Genomic DNA, 18,434 nt, shown 5'->3' on the forward strand with positions numbered 1-18,434 from the left:
AAAGTCTTTTTAGTGTTCCTGCTTTTCTTTTTTAACGACCAAATCAGTCGACCTAGGGTCGGAATCCGGGAACTTAGCTTCAGGATCGATTATTCCGTTGCAGACGTGTCGATTATCTTTTCACAAAACAGAGGAGAATTGGTGGAATGTAAATAAATGTACGAGTTTCGTAAAACTTATATTCTATAATATACATGAAATATATAAAATAATATATATATATGCAAAATATGTAAAATAATATATATAAAATTTGGTTGAAAACTCTAAATCATGTATCATCGACGACGATAGGAATTCACGTGCGAAATATACTAGATTACGCGGTTCCAACTGGATCAATCGGTGACCTTGCTCAACACCTCTGACGAAAGGTGTAGATTTTAACTCCATTTCTCAATATCGGAGCTACGAAAAGAAATTTCATGGATTGTTCGCTGGTTACGTCATCTTCGGCGTCCATGTTATCCTGCAAATTACGAGAAAAAGAACTCGAAGACGCGCGAAATTCAAAAATTCACAGAGAATCCAGAGAGAACCCGCGCGACATTCAAAAATATATAAAATCTTGAAAATTATAATCCTCCTGCTTACTTATTTCCTTGGACTGCTGTCTCTTCGATCGTTGTCCGATTATTGCACAAAATATTCGCGCAGTTCTATTTATTATACTACCACGACAGATCGTTGCTTGATCGTTAACGGGTTAAGTGTGAATTCGTGGCGCGAAACGAAGATCAGAGCCAATTGCCAATGACTCGAGTTCGTTCGTTTTTCTTTCCGCGTACGACGAAAAAATTACGTATTTAATCGACGTCGTGAATGCAGAAACTATCGTGACCTCGACACGGTTTCGTTCGGCGATTTCACGTATCGCGATTTTGTTACGTGTACGTATTTCCAAAGTCACGACGATCGCCGAGCGGAATAGATGCATAAATATTGTAAGTGCTCGTTTAGCTTCGAATTTACGAACAAGCGATTAACGTCTCGTCATTCTATTTTTGTAAAATCGGTGCCTATCCGAGCACTTTTATTTAATTAGTCTATAACGAAGCAGTTTCCCCGCGCGCGTGGAAACTTTCTTCTCCTCTCCATTCTGCTGTCGCGTGATTCGCAACTAGTCGAACTGGTAGAAATTTTGCAACCTGCCAGGCCAGGTCATCTCGCTTCTGGACTTGCAGCCTGGTAAGAAGGAGAGAAGTGAACGTACGAGGGACCTTCCAGAACGTCAGATTGAAATTTCCCCGATCGAATTGGAATTTGAACTCGTTCGTTCTTCAGAATAATCTTTCAGCCTCGAAATTTCGTACGTCCTGCGTAAATATATATGTATATATATATATATTCCACTGTGATTTATCTCTATCGGATTTATTGGTTCCTGTCAAATAGTCACAGCATGACTCATACCTGCGAGTAGCAAGTAGCATCGGACGTCCTTTGCATATCACTCGTATTCGCTGCCCGATAATTGCTTTTGCTTTAATTTGGAGACATGTTTATCACGTTGGCATGCAGAGTTTCCAGAGTTTCGATGACGTCAGATCGCTCTGCACGGAGCACCGAAACCTCTGCGCTTCTCTGGAAACCAACTCAATGTGGCTAACGCAATAAAATTTTATCGTTCTCTTTGCGGTCTCTTCGTGCATTTACATGCAAGTACAGTCGATACTTGGGGCTATTAATCCATTCGTTGCGAGAATTCTTACGCTCGATGTACAATGGACGTGGGTTTAATTAACAAAGACGCATCCTTGAGGTGTCAGAGTTATCGGTAGCGAGACGGTCGAGGTCATGGCGGGACAATCCGAAGACTTTACACAGCACTTTGAACATGCACGATGTGCCAGTCTGTAAAAATATTTGGATCGTATTTGAAATATGATCTGGCGATTTTAAATACTCTTGATTGATCGTCTCGATTCTTGAAGATCTTGAGCCTTGAGCTTAATCTCTATCTCTTCTATATTCTATGTACTGAAGTAATACAGGTGTAATTCTGTTTTCTAAAAAATGGAGAAGAATATTTCTGAATGTTTCTTTTATCCGTTCCACTCTAGATTTGTCTTGATACGCGATACATTGAAAATATAGTATAGTACTGAATACTCGGCAAGTGTTGCAACATCTATCACACTATAGACCGCTTTTATTTATCCTTCTATATAATCTATCAGTCTTCAGATATAATCTATCAGTTCTTAATAATAGTATCAATAGGATCAGTAATGAGTGTAAGTTCTTAATAATAGTATCAGTAATAGGATCAGTAATGAGTGTAAGTTCTTAATAATAGTAGTCAATACAATCGGCAAGTATAAGTATTCTAGTTCAAATATTTTATATCGTTCACAGTCTGTCTGTCATCTATCAAGGCTTGACTTTGATCGATTAACAAAGATATTAATACAAACAAACAAAAACGAAAATATCTATTAATATCTTCATATGAATGATAATTGAGATAAATAGATTTGTATAATATAAGATAAATAGATTTGTATAATGTTTACTTTGGCAAGAGTATCCGTGTCTTTCGAGCAACTGTGGTAAACGAAAGTCTGAAGTCAGCCACATTGACGGGTTCGATCGTTACAGTGTTGCAAAATAGTAAAAAAATTATACAATTATTTACAAAACTTCTGATAAAATTACAACAGATAGTTCCAACAGTTACTAGGGAAAAGTTTCAAGAGCCGCAGGACGTGATTAATCAACACATTTTCGCGACTGTTAATCAAAATTCCAAAGAATTTTAAGATTTTATCATAAACTCACGTTCGAGTGGCTGCGGAACCGAGAATTCGACGGCCCGTCTGTGGTGCAAGGGGCAATCGGAAACGTCAGAAAAGACGACGGTGACATAATCGACAGGGAATACTCGTGCGACGCCACGCATTATCGGCTGAAAAGCATGTCGTCCATTTTTATCGTACACACGGAGTACACGGCCGCAATTTCTCGCGAGTGTCAACAACGAGAGAGGCATGCCTGCTCACTCCTTTCTCTCGTCGCCCTCTCCTCTCTCCCTGCCTCTCCTCCTCCCACTGTCTTTTTCCCTGGCCAAAGAAGCTTGCCACCTTCTCTCTTTTCTCCTTTCGCCGCCTGTTTTTCTTACCTTAGTGTGCCCCTCCGTGTGTTTCGTTGCTCGTTGCGCGTATATTACTCAACCTCTTGCGCTGGACTGACGTGCCTCAATAATAGAATTTCTTGTTCCAAAATTGCAATGTTTCTCTCAATTTTAAGTCTGTTTGAGTAAAAACGAGCAATGAATTTATTACTTCTCGATAATTTACATTCAGCGATATATAGACGAGTTCAAAAGGAAAGCGACGAGTTGTTCGGTCACTCGTTATGGTCCGCAATCAGTTGCCAGAGCGAAGTGGTCAAACGTGGGCATTTTATTTTGGAATCGGAGATTTCGAAAGAGGGTGGTTTTAACCTTCTTGCGCCGGAAATGACATGCCTCAATAATAGAATTTCTTGTTCCAAAATTGCAATGTTTCTCTCAATTTTAAGTCTGTTTGAGTAAAAACGAGCAATGAATTTATTACTTCTCGATAATTTACATTCAGCGATATATAGACGAGTTCAAAAGGAAAGCGACGAGTTGTTCGGTCACTCGTTATGGTCCGCAATCAGTTGCCAGAGCGAAGTGGTCAAACGTGGGCATTTTATTTTGGAATCGGAGATTTCGAAAGAGGGTGGTTTTAACCTTCTTGCGCCGGAAATGACATGCCTCAATAATAGAATTTCTTGTTCCAAAATTGTAATATTTCTCTCAATTTTAAGTCTATTTGAGTAAAACGATTAATAAATTTATTACTTCTCGATAATTTATATCCAGTGATACCACCGACGAGTTCAAAAGGAAAGCGACGAGTTGTTGTATACGTTGTTCAGTCACTCGTTCTGGTCCGCAATCAGTTGCCAGAGCAAAGTGGTTAAACGTGGGCATTTTATTTTGGAATCGGAGATTTCGAAAGAGGGTGGTTTTTAACCTTCTTGCCACGCACGTCGAGAATTTTTTTGCTCCAAAATTGTAATAACATTCTCAGTTTTAATTATAGTTTGAGTAAAACGAAATCGGCAAAACAAGTGATAAATTTATTGCTTCCCGATAATTTCTATCCAGCAATATATCGACGAGTTCAAAAGGAAAGCGACGAATTAATGTATACGTTGTTCGGTCACTCGTTATGGTCCGCAATCAGTTGCCAGAGCAAAGTGGTTAAACGTGGGCATTTTATTTTGGAATCGGAGATTTCGAAAGAGGGTGGTTTTTAACCTTCTTGCGCCGGAAATGACGTGCCTCAATAATAGAATTTCTTGTTCCAAAATTGTAATGTTTTTCTCAATTTTAAGTCTATTTGAGTAAAACGATTAATAAATTTATTACTTCCCGATAATTTATATCCAGCGATACACCGACTAGTTCAAAAGGAAAGCGACGAGTTATTGTATACGTTGTTCGGTCACTCGTTATGGTCCGCAATCAGTTGCCAGCGCAAGTGCCTGAAGAACCACCGGTCACGGGTTGCGTTATGGCTTTATAATAGTTACACTTGCACTTTCGTTTGACCGAATGCTCCTGCAGAATGTTCCAGCAATCGTGCTACCAACGAATCGAACGGTTTTCTTCGTGAGAAAAATAAATCGAAGATAATGAGAGAGTCTAGGTAGAGAAGAGAGTAAAACTGTCGTGTTTGACGAAATTGAAGCCGTAGATTTTTGTTTGAATCCTTTGCACTTCTCAGGGGACATCTGGCCAGCAGCTAAGGTCTTCCTCTTTTTATAATTTGCTGATAATTATAACGAGCGTATGTGTATGTATAATTGTATAATATCTGAACAAACGCCTAGAGTGAAAGCTGTAATATAACAAGATGTAAGAAGAACAAACGTATTTCGGAAGACAGTACCAAGTCAATTAACATTCACTGGAATAATTCACATGAACTAGACTTTTTATTGCTTCTCTAAAAGATGGCGAAGGATATTATTTTTTCCCAGAGATTAAATCTGTGTATCATTAACTCTTGTATATTATTGTTCTAGCAAACCCGTTGCAATGCACGTTGATGATTGCTTTAAATTTAAATCAATAAAATTTCACGTTAAATACCATCTGAACGATTATTTCCAATGCCATGCCACTTTATTTGAAGCGACGATGCTTCGTAGATAAAATTGCTGGTAGATGATACAAGAAAAGTTTATCGAAGGCAAAGGATTAATATCGAGTACGAGTAAAATATAGAATCGGAGAAACCAAACTTGGATATCTAGTAAAGAACGCAAGTGTTTTACAAAAAAATCGTTTAAATGTCTGAAAATAATGCACCGTCAGTAATCTCTAACAATCTAGTTTCCTCGAGTGATTTACCAATTCGTACAACTTTTATACAAGCAAAAAAGTTAAGACACAGTGGCTCACAAAAAAAGGAGAAAAATATTCGAATCTCGTACAGACATATTTGTTACGCGAAACATTTTGAAATCTCGTTGGTACTGCGACACAAAATCTTGCCGTTGCATTTATATTAATAGTATACGAATCTGAAAATTCATTCACAAAAACGAACAAAATTATATTCCACAGCTCGCGTGTATGTGTGTGTGTAGTCCAATAAGATCAACGAGGCAAAATCGTTTAAATCATGCCGCGTTTTCCCCCGTTGCAAAACACGTCGATACACATGAAATTATTATCCACGATGATGGAATTCCGTTTGTCCTAAATATAGGCTTGTCACGAGACAGAAATTGATGCCTGACGCGGTCACTTTCACGTGACATGCTTGAAACAGCTGTGAAATCTCGCGGCACCGAATGAATTGTTGTCCAAGCTACCAGAGACAGACTCGAGCACGGTAAGATTCTCGACGCGCTGTTTCGATTTCCCCGTGTCAGGAAATCGAATTGCAACTATCTTCAATCTCATTCTTTCAACAGTGACAAGCTTTGGTCGAAGCCTCGTTGAACATTATATCGGTACGACGATATAATTGCAATTAGTGACGATTCAAATCCTTTTAATTACCTTAAAACTCTTGGAGATTTGATCAGTCTTCAGTCTTGAAATTCTCGAAAGTCTTGAGAGCTGATAGATATTCGGTGTTTTCTAAGCATTTCTATTGTTTCATCCCAAACACGATGTAACATTTAAAGAAAATCTGGAAAGTATCATACGTGTGATGAGATACTCACCAAATTTTCAATATCTGTCACTTTGAAGGCTCAGACTTAATCAATATCGAGAATCCTAAGATACGAGTCGAATTTTTTATCGTGTGCACATACTCGAAGTGATCCACAGATCCTCGTGGAGGTTTTTATGCAGTAAAAATACACACAATAATATAAAAAATAATAAAATATATATATATATTTAATAATAATATATATATAAATATAAATATATTATATATAAAATATAAATATAAATATAATTATATTATATATAAAATATAAATATAAATATAATTATATTATATGTAAAATATAAATATAAATATATTATATATAAAATATAAATATAAATATATTATATATAAAATATAAATATAAATATATATATATTTTTATATATAATATAAAAAATAATATAAAATACACACGAAAATAACACGTAACGATTCAAAAAATATTTGATACTGACAAACGACTGGATCCTCCGTCCGAATGACAAAAAACCAACTACACACCTCTAAGAGACACTCTATACTTACACACACGTTTTGCTTCCGGTCGTTCGTTACGAACGACAGTAACTCGTCAAAAACACCGATTCGCCGATTGTGGAACTGAAAAGCGACCGAATGGGAGAGAGAGAAAAAAAAAAGAAAATTGAAATGAAATTTCGATCTTGCTCAAATCGGCATCGCGAATCGCGACGCGTATCGAGGATAGGCACGCGCGCGCGAAAACCACTTTCACGATTCGCGGCTCTGCCACGGATTGGACGTGTTCCAGTGCTGGTTCAGAGACCTCGAACTATTCCAAAGCTCGGCCCCCACGAATTCAGCCGGGTTTCGCGAATTTCGACGATCCGCGCGCGTTGCCGATTATGCGTTGACCGGGTTTCACGGATCGCAGATATCGCCGGCCGTTAGAAACCGGTTAAACCGGAATCCTATCAAACTAAACATCCATCTTGCTTTTCGTTGCCTGCCGGCCGATGGCGGAGTCCAATTTAATTCGGGCCGAACCTTTCCCATTGCAACACTCGGCTTTAATCACTCGTAACAGGCTTGAGCAATAATGAATTGCTTGCTAGAGTCGCGTACACGTTATTTGTGTATTATTGTGACTTTGGGGACAACGTTCGTTGAGAACCTGATCTCGAACGAGTCGTTTCTCGAAGGATTTCTCGGCTTGATCTCTTTATTTTCAAAGTTTGATCGATTGATTGAAAAAAAATCTCCGTCCATCCAGAGATATAATAAAAGCAAAAAGACGAATCTCCAAATGTATAATCTTTTTACAAAATTTTTACCAAAAATTGTAAATCGATCATACCGACCACGTATTGGTAGTTAATCCTGCCGATTTGCAGAAATCGTCGAGCCACTTTCACCGAATTTATTGCCCGCGCAACAGAATCACGCGAATATGAACTAACAGTGACAGTGGTGAAGCCTGATATTTTGATTGCGAGTTTCCTCCAGTTCGTAGCTAATTAAATATACGCGGTTTGTAATTAATAGGTTTCCTTTTCGTCAGTTGCAGCCGTATACGAACGATAGGGCGAAATTAGGGCGGCGTGTTTGTCGAAAATCAAAGTTCAAGAGAAAACGGCTCGAGTTGATCGCGATATATGGGTAACGCCTCGTTTCGTCGTTCGCCGCAAACTTGATTAAAATTTCCTTCGAGAATTTACTTTCCACGCGGTGGTACGCCCGATCTGACGTTAAATTGTATATTGCCACTACGCGGTTGGTTCCATGTTATTAACTTGCGGTATTGTATAACGCCAATTATAGATTTCTCGCATAGCGGTGTTGAAATCGCGGGTATTTGGTAAGGAGCATCGTTCACAACGTACAAACCAACTGATGTTCCACTTCGCTCTCTTCCTTCCAGGCTTCCCTGAAATCCTTAAATTCCTCTGCCACTAGTGAACAGCAACAATTATATTTGTTAGATACAGTGACGAGCAAAACTGGATGAACAGGCACGTGAAATTTTAACATTAATAACGTTTCATCGAGTGTTGAGCAAAATATGTACCGTTTTGCAGGGCAATTAAAAAAAAAAATTTTATGATCTTGTTACCAACGTTATTGTGGCAGATATAAATTTTGCACCATAATCAATTCGAATGAGAAATTGTCAATACTCTAAACTGTTATGACTTTGTTAAAAAGACGATCAACTAACAATTTTAGTCTCATTTTAAAATGTAAACCTTCTGTTTTCACTAATTGTTGTGTAGCAAAATGGAAAAGTGTTCTTTTCTTTAAAAAAAGAAATTATAAAAATTCACACGTGAACAGCGAAGAATTTTATTTTCGTCTAAATCCATCACAGTCTTGAAAGATTAAAAATTTCCCATTTTCAACAGTCTCTTAAAACTTGCTGTACAATTTTTTCTTTTTTTTTCTTTCATCATTCTTTATTGAACTTTGGTTTCAGAGTTAAACAAGAAGAAAATCCCAGCATTTCATAATCTAAAACTTAATGTTCAAAGTTCAGTAAAATCGCAAAAGAGAGAGAAAAATCGTACAAGTTTTTTAAGGAGATCGTTGTTAAAGAGAAAATCTCAATTTTCAAAATCATGGCGAATCACGTTGCGAGAAAGATTTCTCAACGTTTTTACAAGATGTTCGAATTTTTACAATTTTCGAGAATAAAAGCACTCTTACTTTTCACCTTGTTACACGATGTAAAAATATCTTTGGGAAAAACGAACTTTGATCAGCCAAAGTAGAATATAATATAATATAATATAATATAATATAATATAATATAATATAATATAATATAATATAATATAATATAATATATTATAATATAATATAATAGATCAAGTAGATTCTTGCGTGTTTTCCTTTTTTTTCCAAGTTATAACAGTTTAAAATATCGACAATTTTTCATCGTTATGTGTTCGGTTATGTTTCTTACTTGTATCTCTCGGCGCGCAAATAGACGGTTCTGACTAAATAAAGATATCACGTGTATTCGTTATCGTAGAATCTTTTACCAATACATACTTACCTTCGCTATCACCCGAAGCAATGAAACTTTATGTACTTGGAATATCACGCGTTGAAGATGTCGAGGCGTTATCTTGCATTTTAAAGGACATAAGTTGAATCTCGATTCGATTAATCGTCAGAATACTGAACGTGAGTGATTTGTGATTTATGAAAAGGGCCTACACGCACGACATTTCATCAGTTCTCCAGTCGTGAAACAATAAAACAAGAGCTTCTAATAAAGGTAGAAATTACTAAGAAAGAAATGGAATATCGGATGAATTAAACGAACGAATAATTGAAGTATCATTTTAGTCGTCGTGTAAAATTGTTCATACAGTGGCGGCAATAATTGAATTAAGGATCATAATCGTACACCGTACGAAGAGATAACAATAGAAATAATTAGATCGTGTTATTATATAACAATTAATATCGTGGAAGTAAATTACCTGTCGTAGAAAAGATGTTCAGTATAAATTTTGATTACTTTTATGTACCATTGGACCATTTATTATTATCAATCGCGTATCTCTTATCTTCTTCTTTCGTAGACTATTCTGTCCTCATTATTGATGACAATTAATTAGATCATACATTTCTACACACGTGTGGGAAACTTTGAAAATTGCACGTGATGTGAAAAAAAATGTACAGGATATCCAAAGTACACGGTGTCTTCTATAATGTTTAATTTCTACCTAATATAAAATATCCAAGATACAATATTTCGTTATAAAAGGTGGGCCAAAAAAGTTTCTTCTTATCTGTTCTTTTTAGTAAGACATCAGGATATAGCTAATAAGGAAACAACTAATTTTATTAATTTCAAATTGAAATTTACGAGTTTATTTCAGTAGGAAGTGATTCCACCATATAGTACGTAGTTGATCGTTTTTTTTTTTTCTTTCGTTGATTGCACTCGCCGTAACACGAATTCGTCTGATCGTCGCGAGTTCTCTCGAAAGTCGGCGGTGGAAACGTTCGTCAAGTGACACAAATAGTCTTATCGCCTTAAATGCGATGAGCCTCTGTTTACCATTGGATAAAGCATGTAGGATGATTATAAAATCCAGCTACACACTAGCATGATCAAAACAGCAGTTCAGTTCCCCGTCAGAATCCCGTGATTCCGACGCTTCCAACGCTTCGCGACGCTTTCGTCACTTGCCTCTAATCTCGTAACGCAACGGAATTATCGACAGTTTCGTGTTATGAAATTATCTGCTGGGATCGTGTCACCAGGCGCGCGCAAAAATTTTCCCAAAAGAATTCTCGTAAGAAGAAACTACAGTGGCTCCAAAATGTCGTCGATGTAAAGTTATCTTTTACCAGCTCGGAGAAGATCGCGCAACAAATTTCATGGGATCATCGTGAAGTAGATCTTTCGATCTTCAAGGGCGCGGCGCTGGATTTAAAACAAAGGAATGAGCTTGAGCTTTAGAAATTATGTTAAAAGCAAATGGATTTGAAAAGATTAGGGGGGAAAGAATTGTTTCGTGACGTGAAGAGGGTGATTGCAGATAGAAAAAAATTTGTTTCTGCAAAAAGTGTGATGCAGAGATGAGAGGAAAAGTTTCACGCTTCAGGATAAAATGTCAGATTTCGACTTCTGTTGAAAAAGCTATAGCAATTTAGGCTGTCGATGACTCGTCGATGACAGGTAACATTTCTTGCCTTGGTAGGGAACGAGAATGATTTAGAATCTCATTTCGCGTCGATAATAATCGGCTTGAATGATTGATATCCTCGTTATTACAAACAACCGAGCTACTGTATCGATTCGTGCTGTAGAACGGCATTGGCGTTCTTATTGCTATGCTTCGTCAAACTTTTATAACAGCGATATTACGTAGACGTGTCTTGCCTTGGTACGAAACTGGTATAGAGGAGTAGGGATTGCAGATAAGGTAAAAAAAAAAAAGTTCAGAAGTCGGTAACAAGTGGAAAGTAGCGAATAATGAAAGAGAGGTTTATTCTCGGGAGAGAATGAAATCGGGAAGAATACGTGTCCTGCCGAAATTTAGATAGAAAGCACGATAACGATGCGGTGGCTCCATTTATTTTTCAATTGTTGTTGCTGAAATTGGTTCGTTACTAGTTCAAAGATCTATCGTCACGGAAGATAGTGCAAAAATCTACGTCAGTCGAACGTTTAAGAGAAATTCGACAAAATCACGCGACAAAGAGATTAAATTATATGTCCAAGATCCAAAAAACGATCGGCGGAAAAGTGGAAAATGGTCAGATTTGTGATTTGTAATATGGTATAAGTGTATATATTCAAAGATTTAAATAATTTTTCGCAAACTATATAAATTAAAAGCTCGATTAATTTATTCTGATACTTATCGATACCGATTGAAATTTCCTCCGATAGAAATTTCATGTTTTAGTCAGACTGTTCAATCAGCTGTTTCGTAAGAATCTTATTTTTTAATAGCATGTGTCTTTCATGGTAACAGATCTTCCGATCAATGCCAATATTATTAAGAAATAATTGTACCGTGACAACACCCATTTTATCTGCAGCATGAGCCCGTAATATAACAATATTTTTTTCTTAAAACTTGCACAAATCATCCATCACTTGTTGTTATCGTGTTTTAACAAGCTTAGGTTACGTTTACGCTAGGTTTCCTTCTTTCCGTTACGATCAGTGACAATGGCGGATCATTTCGATTGAAATTCGAAGATCGAGGTTGAAATTTATAGAAAATAGTTTAGTTCACTCGGTGTGTGTGTGTGTGTTAATAAGTGGATTAATAAGTTAGTAAGAAAAATACATTTCAAGCAAGAAGACTGTACAGAGAGGAATAATATTGTTGTAAGACTTTTATTGTTGACTTTAATATAATTATCCTCAATTATAATCATCGAATCACCCGCGAATGATTCGCGGAAACCTGTTGCACGATCGACGTGGGCACGTCGCAAAAATTCCCTCCCCCTCCCTAGAAATAAACCGAGATTGTGTCGAGCTGGTGTCGCGTGAACGTTTCAATTTCATACGTCTCTCTTTCTCTCTCACCATCTTTGGCTTACCTGCAATTTTCAACCTTGACGCGGATCCAACACCTTCCTTCGGTAATTAACAGTCTAGTACGACGGGTCACGTGTGGTGTGGTGCAATTAGTTCGTAACCGTGTCACAGTGTGTCTATTGATCATTCGTGCAAACACGATTCCACGATACTGTCGAAAAAAATCTGACCTGGTGCCTACTTGCCTCGTAAGTTTGCGATTTGCCACCAAAGTAAATCGTTCGTCTTTGCAGACGTGGAATAAAATATTTTACGAGCTCTTCTGCTCGACTTCTGTCGATAATAACGCGTCAATCTAGGATAAATTTGCATGCTCGTGATTCAGATTGTTGCACATTTAATCGCAATAAAATGGTCGTCCTATAAGTTCGTTCTGCTTTTTATAAATTAAACAGTCTTGGTTAACAGGTGTAATCCATTTGCTACGATCCGCGTGTACAATTAAGAAAACTGGTCTTCGTCGCGACAATTGAAACGATCGTAACGTAGACACCAAAGTCAGAATTCGAAGAAATTAATTCTTTTCAATTGACGATCAATCCAGAAATGTAATTGCCCAATCTGCAGAATTTTCTAACAGTATCAGTCCAATCACGAAGACAAACGAGCAAGTTTGTCACCTTCTCTGGACTGAGATTAATCCAATTTTATAAATACGAAAGAACAGGATATTCAGAGCTGGCCCAGCAGTGTGTTTTCAAGGTGATATAACACTCCTCTTCTCAAAAAAAAAAAGAAAAAAGTCGATCTTTTCGTCTCACCTACACCGTAAATCGCGATCGAGCCACCGCGTGCATTAATTTACAACAGTACATCGCTGCTTGTTGCGGTTGTTGCCAGTGAAACGAAACATCTAGCCGGCGCGGATATTGAGGTCAGTGGTTTGTTCATCCCATCGTTAATGACGATTCCAGTGTCGGGACACACAGCATCGAGCGCAGGCACGAGCAAGCGATATTCCTTGCGTAACCGATGCTCGACAGAGACACGGCGTGTGTGCCACCGAACCACACCGTGGTGAGTCGCCGGTGAGTGCCACCAGACGATCCACCGCGAGTTCTCGCTGACCCGTTTCCTGTGCCCGGCCCATTATAATGTATACAGCTTTCGCAATATTATTCGCGAGGTATTTCGCTTGCTCGACGCGTTTTCGAGCTTGCTTTTGCGTTCTGCAAGCGAACGGGACGATCGCGAAAAATCCAGAAGCGGAGCCGACGTAGAACTTCATCCAACTTGGCGCTGCAACTCGACGAGCCTTGTCCTTACACACGAGTTTTTTGATTCTATTAAAACACGTTGCGTACCCGCGCTTCGGCGTGGCCTAACCAGCGCCGGGCCCGCACATTCTTGGATTAACAAGGAAACTTTGCACAATGCATAAGTATATGCGTATTGTTTAATTCACATTGATAGAATATTTTTAAATATTGCTATATATTTTTTGTAGTAATGTTTAAGAATCTATTTGTTATGTATTTTTTTTAGATTATATGTAATTAAATTACAAACGAATGATAATAACTAAATTAATATCAAAAATAATTAATATTAGATTAATATTAAAAATAATAAATAAATTACAAACGAATGATAACAACTGAAGTGAATGATCATCTTAAATATTATCATTCTTAAATATTACTATATATTTTTTATAGTAAAGTAAGAATCTATTTATCATGTATTTTAGATTATATGTATATGTAATTAAATTACAAACAAATGATAATAACTAAATTAATATCAAAAATAATTAATTTTAGATTAATATTAAAAATAATTAATATTAAATTAATATTAAAAATAATTAATATTAAATTAATATTAAATTAATATTAAAAATAATAAATTAATTACAAACGAATGATAACAACTGAAATGAATGATCACCATTCTTAAATATTACTATATATTTTTTATAGTAAAGTTTAAGAATCTATTTATCATGTATTTTAGATTATATGTATATGTAATTAAATTACAAACGAATGATAATAACTAAATTAATATCAAAAATAATTAATTTTAGATTAATATTAAAAATAATTAATATTAGATTAATATTAAAAATAATTAATATTAGATTAATATTCAAAATAATTAATATTAAATTAGTATTAAAAATAATTAATATTAAATTATTAAATATTAAAAATTATTAATAATTAATATTAAAAATAATAATTAAATTACAAACGAATGATAACAACTGAAGTGAATGATCACCATTCTTAAATATTACTATATATTTTTTATAGTAATATTATTATATATTTTTTATAGTAAAGTTTAAGAATCTATTTATTATATATTTTAGATTATATGTATATGTAATTAAATTACAAACGAATGATTACAACTAAATTAATATTAAAAATAATTAATATTAGATTAATATTAAAAATAATAATTAAATTACAAACGAATGATAACAACTGAAGTGAATGATCTCTATTCTTAAATATTACTATATATTACTATATATTTTTTATAGTAATGTTTAAGAATCTATTTATTATGTATTTTAGATTATATGTATATGTAATTAAATTACATACAAATGATTACAACTAAATTAATATTAAAAGTAATTAATATTATATTAATATTAAAAATAATTAATATTAAATTAATAGTAAAAATAATAATTAAATTACAAACGAATGACAATAACTGAAGCGAATGATCTCCATCAGGCAGAACGTAAAACAAATTGCTACGGTCATCCGTTACTATTAATTTAAAACTTAGTAAACAATAAAATAATCGAGGATTATATATTTCGCAAGGATACAAGTCACTTTACAAGTCACTTGGTCGTCGCGTGAATTCACATAAATTTCGCTTCCACTATTGATTAACAACTTATCCCGCAAACGATGATTGCCTCGTTTGCATCGTGCGAAACCTTTGTCCCACGCCTCGCTAACCGGCGATGTAGCAACTAAAGATCAACTTGAGCAAATCGACGACGAGAGAGAGACGTTTGAGCAAGAAAACTTCTAATAGGACTTTGTCCGGGAGATGATCCGCCAACACCTGGCTGGCGGTCAATATTTGTCGATTACAAGATTGCCTGACATGACGTGACACCAAACCATCGAGGCAGATCTTGATCCTCTCTGGTATTTTTCCTCTCGTTCGGCGAGAGAGGGAAGAAAGACGGAAGATGCAGGGCGGAAATAGACTCGCAGACTCCGCATCCGTGTACAAATCGGTGACCGGCTGGCCGATGATAAATGACGACATCCATTCAAGCCCGTTCTCGATTGGCCTTGGCGAGAATTCTCTCGTCGGCCGAGACGCATTGAAAGCGAAATTCAACGGGTTACCAAACTGTCAGGAGGCGTTGGGGGCGAACCGTAGTAGCGTAGTATCGTCAGGTAGGCCAGTTGGATTTTCAGGGTCGTGATTAATCATCCTTAGCATTCGTACGGCATACGAACAAACAATTACGCCTTCTCGCCTCCTCGCGCTCCTCTTCCGTGTCCTCCAAATCGTCCGCCACTGGACAGTCGTTTCGATGAATTAACGAACGTTCTTATTGCGCGTCGCTCATTGTTCATGTATTGTACGTGCTCGCTCGTGAAAATCGTTTCGTTTTTGAAACCCTCTGCGAAGAGACGAACTCGATAGAAAAGTTTGTCCAGCTTGTGAAACGGCGAAGGACGACTCGATTCTTAGTCCGATGCAATTACAGTATTATATTAAAATTTAAATTTAAAATTAAATTAGTATTTTTACAGTAGTATGTTAAAATTAAAATTTAAAAAAAATTCATTTAATTAATAATTAAAAAAAATACATCGTTTCTACTAATTGCAACAATCGTGATTCTTACACGCTTGTTATTAAATTTTTTTCAACTTGTCGGTTCACTGATACACGCTACATAGATTGAGGAGAAAAACACTGATGAATGTTTCTTGCATGATTTAGCTGCTCGTGTCCATAAAAACTCTAACAAGTATGAAACAATCCAATTGTTATTGCTATTAGGATGAAAAAAGGATAAGGTAGCTGAAAACCTTTTACAATTATGATAAATGAAAATTAACAACTGTTAACGCCTAAGTGTTTAAGGCCGATGTAATCACTTCCCGGCACAGAGTAACATTTTTCAAAAATTTTTTATTCCCAAAGGGAGAATTTTATTTCAAAAATTTTATTCTCCCTAGCGTGAGATAAACTGTGATTGATTTCTCTAATGTGTAAATAAAGTTGACAATCAAGCGACACAATAATCCGCTCGGTTACGAGAGAAAGGCAACAGAACAAGATACTTTCACCACCATTGTAGCTAAAAATAAAATTAGGATCGAAAAAATGTGATCTCAGAGTTACGTGGCGTTATGGAGGACCAGCTTCAAAAAGAGTGCTTCGTTCAGAGAACTGAAACTCGATGATCTGACCAAATTCTGTCTGTAAAGATAGCATGCATACGTTGTTTAAAAGTGAAAGGTGTTCCATATACACCTTACAGGATGTCGTGTAACCGGCGAAGATAATAAGAACAAGAGAGAATAAAATTTAAAGCATCGTTTTCGAAGGGAATCTAGCTTGACAATTTGTCATGTGCGAAGTCGATTAATTCTGGACTTGGCAAGAACGAATAATCGATGAGATGTTGTTCGACGATCGTGTGAAAATAAGTCAAACACGAAGAATAAAGTTTCCTCGTAAGGTGTTCCGTTTCCGAGAAAATTCGGTTTGAAAATTTTTTATCAAACACTCGTGTGCCAAGCTAATTCCTAATTAAACATCAAAGTCTATTTTCTTGAAAACCCGTGTCTCAAATCAGGAAACCTCTGTTCGAAATTTTACACCCATCTCCGTCTAATCTGGGAATAATTAGATTCAAATATACTCGACAAATTTTCTCAGAAACGAGGTCTTGTTAACACTTCGCGGCGGATATTGTACTAATTGTTGTTCTCTCGATTTCTCGCTCGAATCAGAAATGATTATGACGACAAGTTTGGTTTTTTCAGCAGAGATTACACCAACGATTAACTCCATGATAATGAATGATAATGAATGATGAACTCCACGATAATGAATATTCGCGCAATAATGCAACAATTGTTGTTAATTTCAAAGTATAATTGAAAACTTTCGAATGCCCGCGAAAAGGTTAAATAAGAAGAATATTATTCTCTCTCTCTCTCTCTCTCTCTCTCTCTCTCTCTCTCTCTCCGACTTTCATTCTCGCATTCTCGACGATTTTTTTGATCTCTTCGATTTGCGTTGAATCAGGATAATACTTTATAGGAATCTGTGGACATTTGCAACCTGTCACGGCGCCATTTTATTTTTCAGCGCTTTCGAAATGTCATCCTACTGGAATAAATAACAATAATTTCTTTTCTCTTTTCTTTTTTAAACAACTTCTACGTCTGAAAGTCTACTTCATATTCTATAACTCTTTGAGTTATTTCATCGAGAATCGCTGCAATTTTATTTGTCGTTTTAACTCTTAAATATCGACAGATCAAGAAGTATACATCTTATATAATCAGCATCATTTTTTTTTAATGGAATCGTACAATGTTACAGTCCAATTCCATTGTTAATAAAATATCGCCAAACAGTCTGCCCTCTGTCATAAACTCCATAGCAACAGTCGAAATTTAAGTTACGACGATATTCCGTGGAAATTTTTAAAAAAAACCAGATCAGATTTCTTATACACGAACACAGTTGGACAATTGATCGGGAAAATTTTGGCTACGATCGCCAGTGAAATTGGGCCGATCGAGAGCATAGTGGGCGAAGCCATGGTGAACATAGAGTGGTTCAAGGCCGTGGACGATTCATGGTCGTCCCATGAATTGCGCGAGACTGTGCTACGATCGTGTAATCCATAACAGAAATTATGTGGGCCTCACTTTCGTAACCGGGCGTGCGTACGCGGTGAATTTCGGATCGGGCGAGGAACCGCGCGAAATCGCTTCTAATTCAACGACGACGCCGAAAATCATGACACAAATCGACGACATTTTATGTAACCGGCCGATCAATCTGTACGTTGGTGGACGTTAAGTAACCACGCGTCCTCGTTCACGCGTGGAACAAAAGAACCTCGCTCGAATTGCGTTGAATTCGCGCATAGTCTCGTTCAAATTCTCCTTGACGGCAATTTTCTCTTCTTTCTTTCTCGCCTCGAATCTCAGCGCGAACGCGCCGTC

The 18,434-nt window shown here is 36.4% G+C and overlaps 1 protein-coding gene across 4 annotated transcripts in view; it reads left to right on the plus strand.

Moving 5' to 3' along the window:
* The window catches only part of LOC122533372 (elongation of very long chain fatty acids protein AAEL008004), a 54,321-nt gene that overhangs the window by 24,957 nt on the left and 10,930 nt on the right, over positions 1 to 18,434 (plus strand). The window lies entirely within an intron of this gene.

Source organism: Frieseomelitta varia, unplaced genomic scaffold, assembly GCF_011392965.1.
Source record: "Frieseomelitta varia isolate USP_RPSP 00005682 unplaced genomic scaffold, Fvar_1.2 scaffold_522, whole genome shotgun sequence".
NCBI lineage: Eukaryota > Metazoa > Arthropoda > Insecta > Hymenoptera > Apidae > Frieseomelitta > Frieseomelitta varia.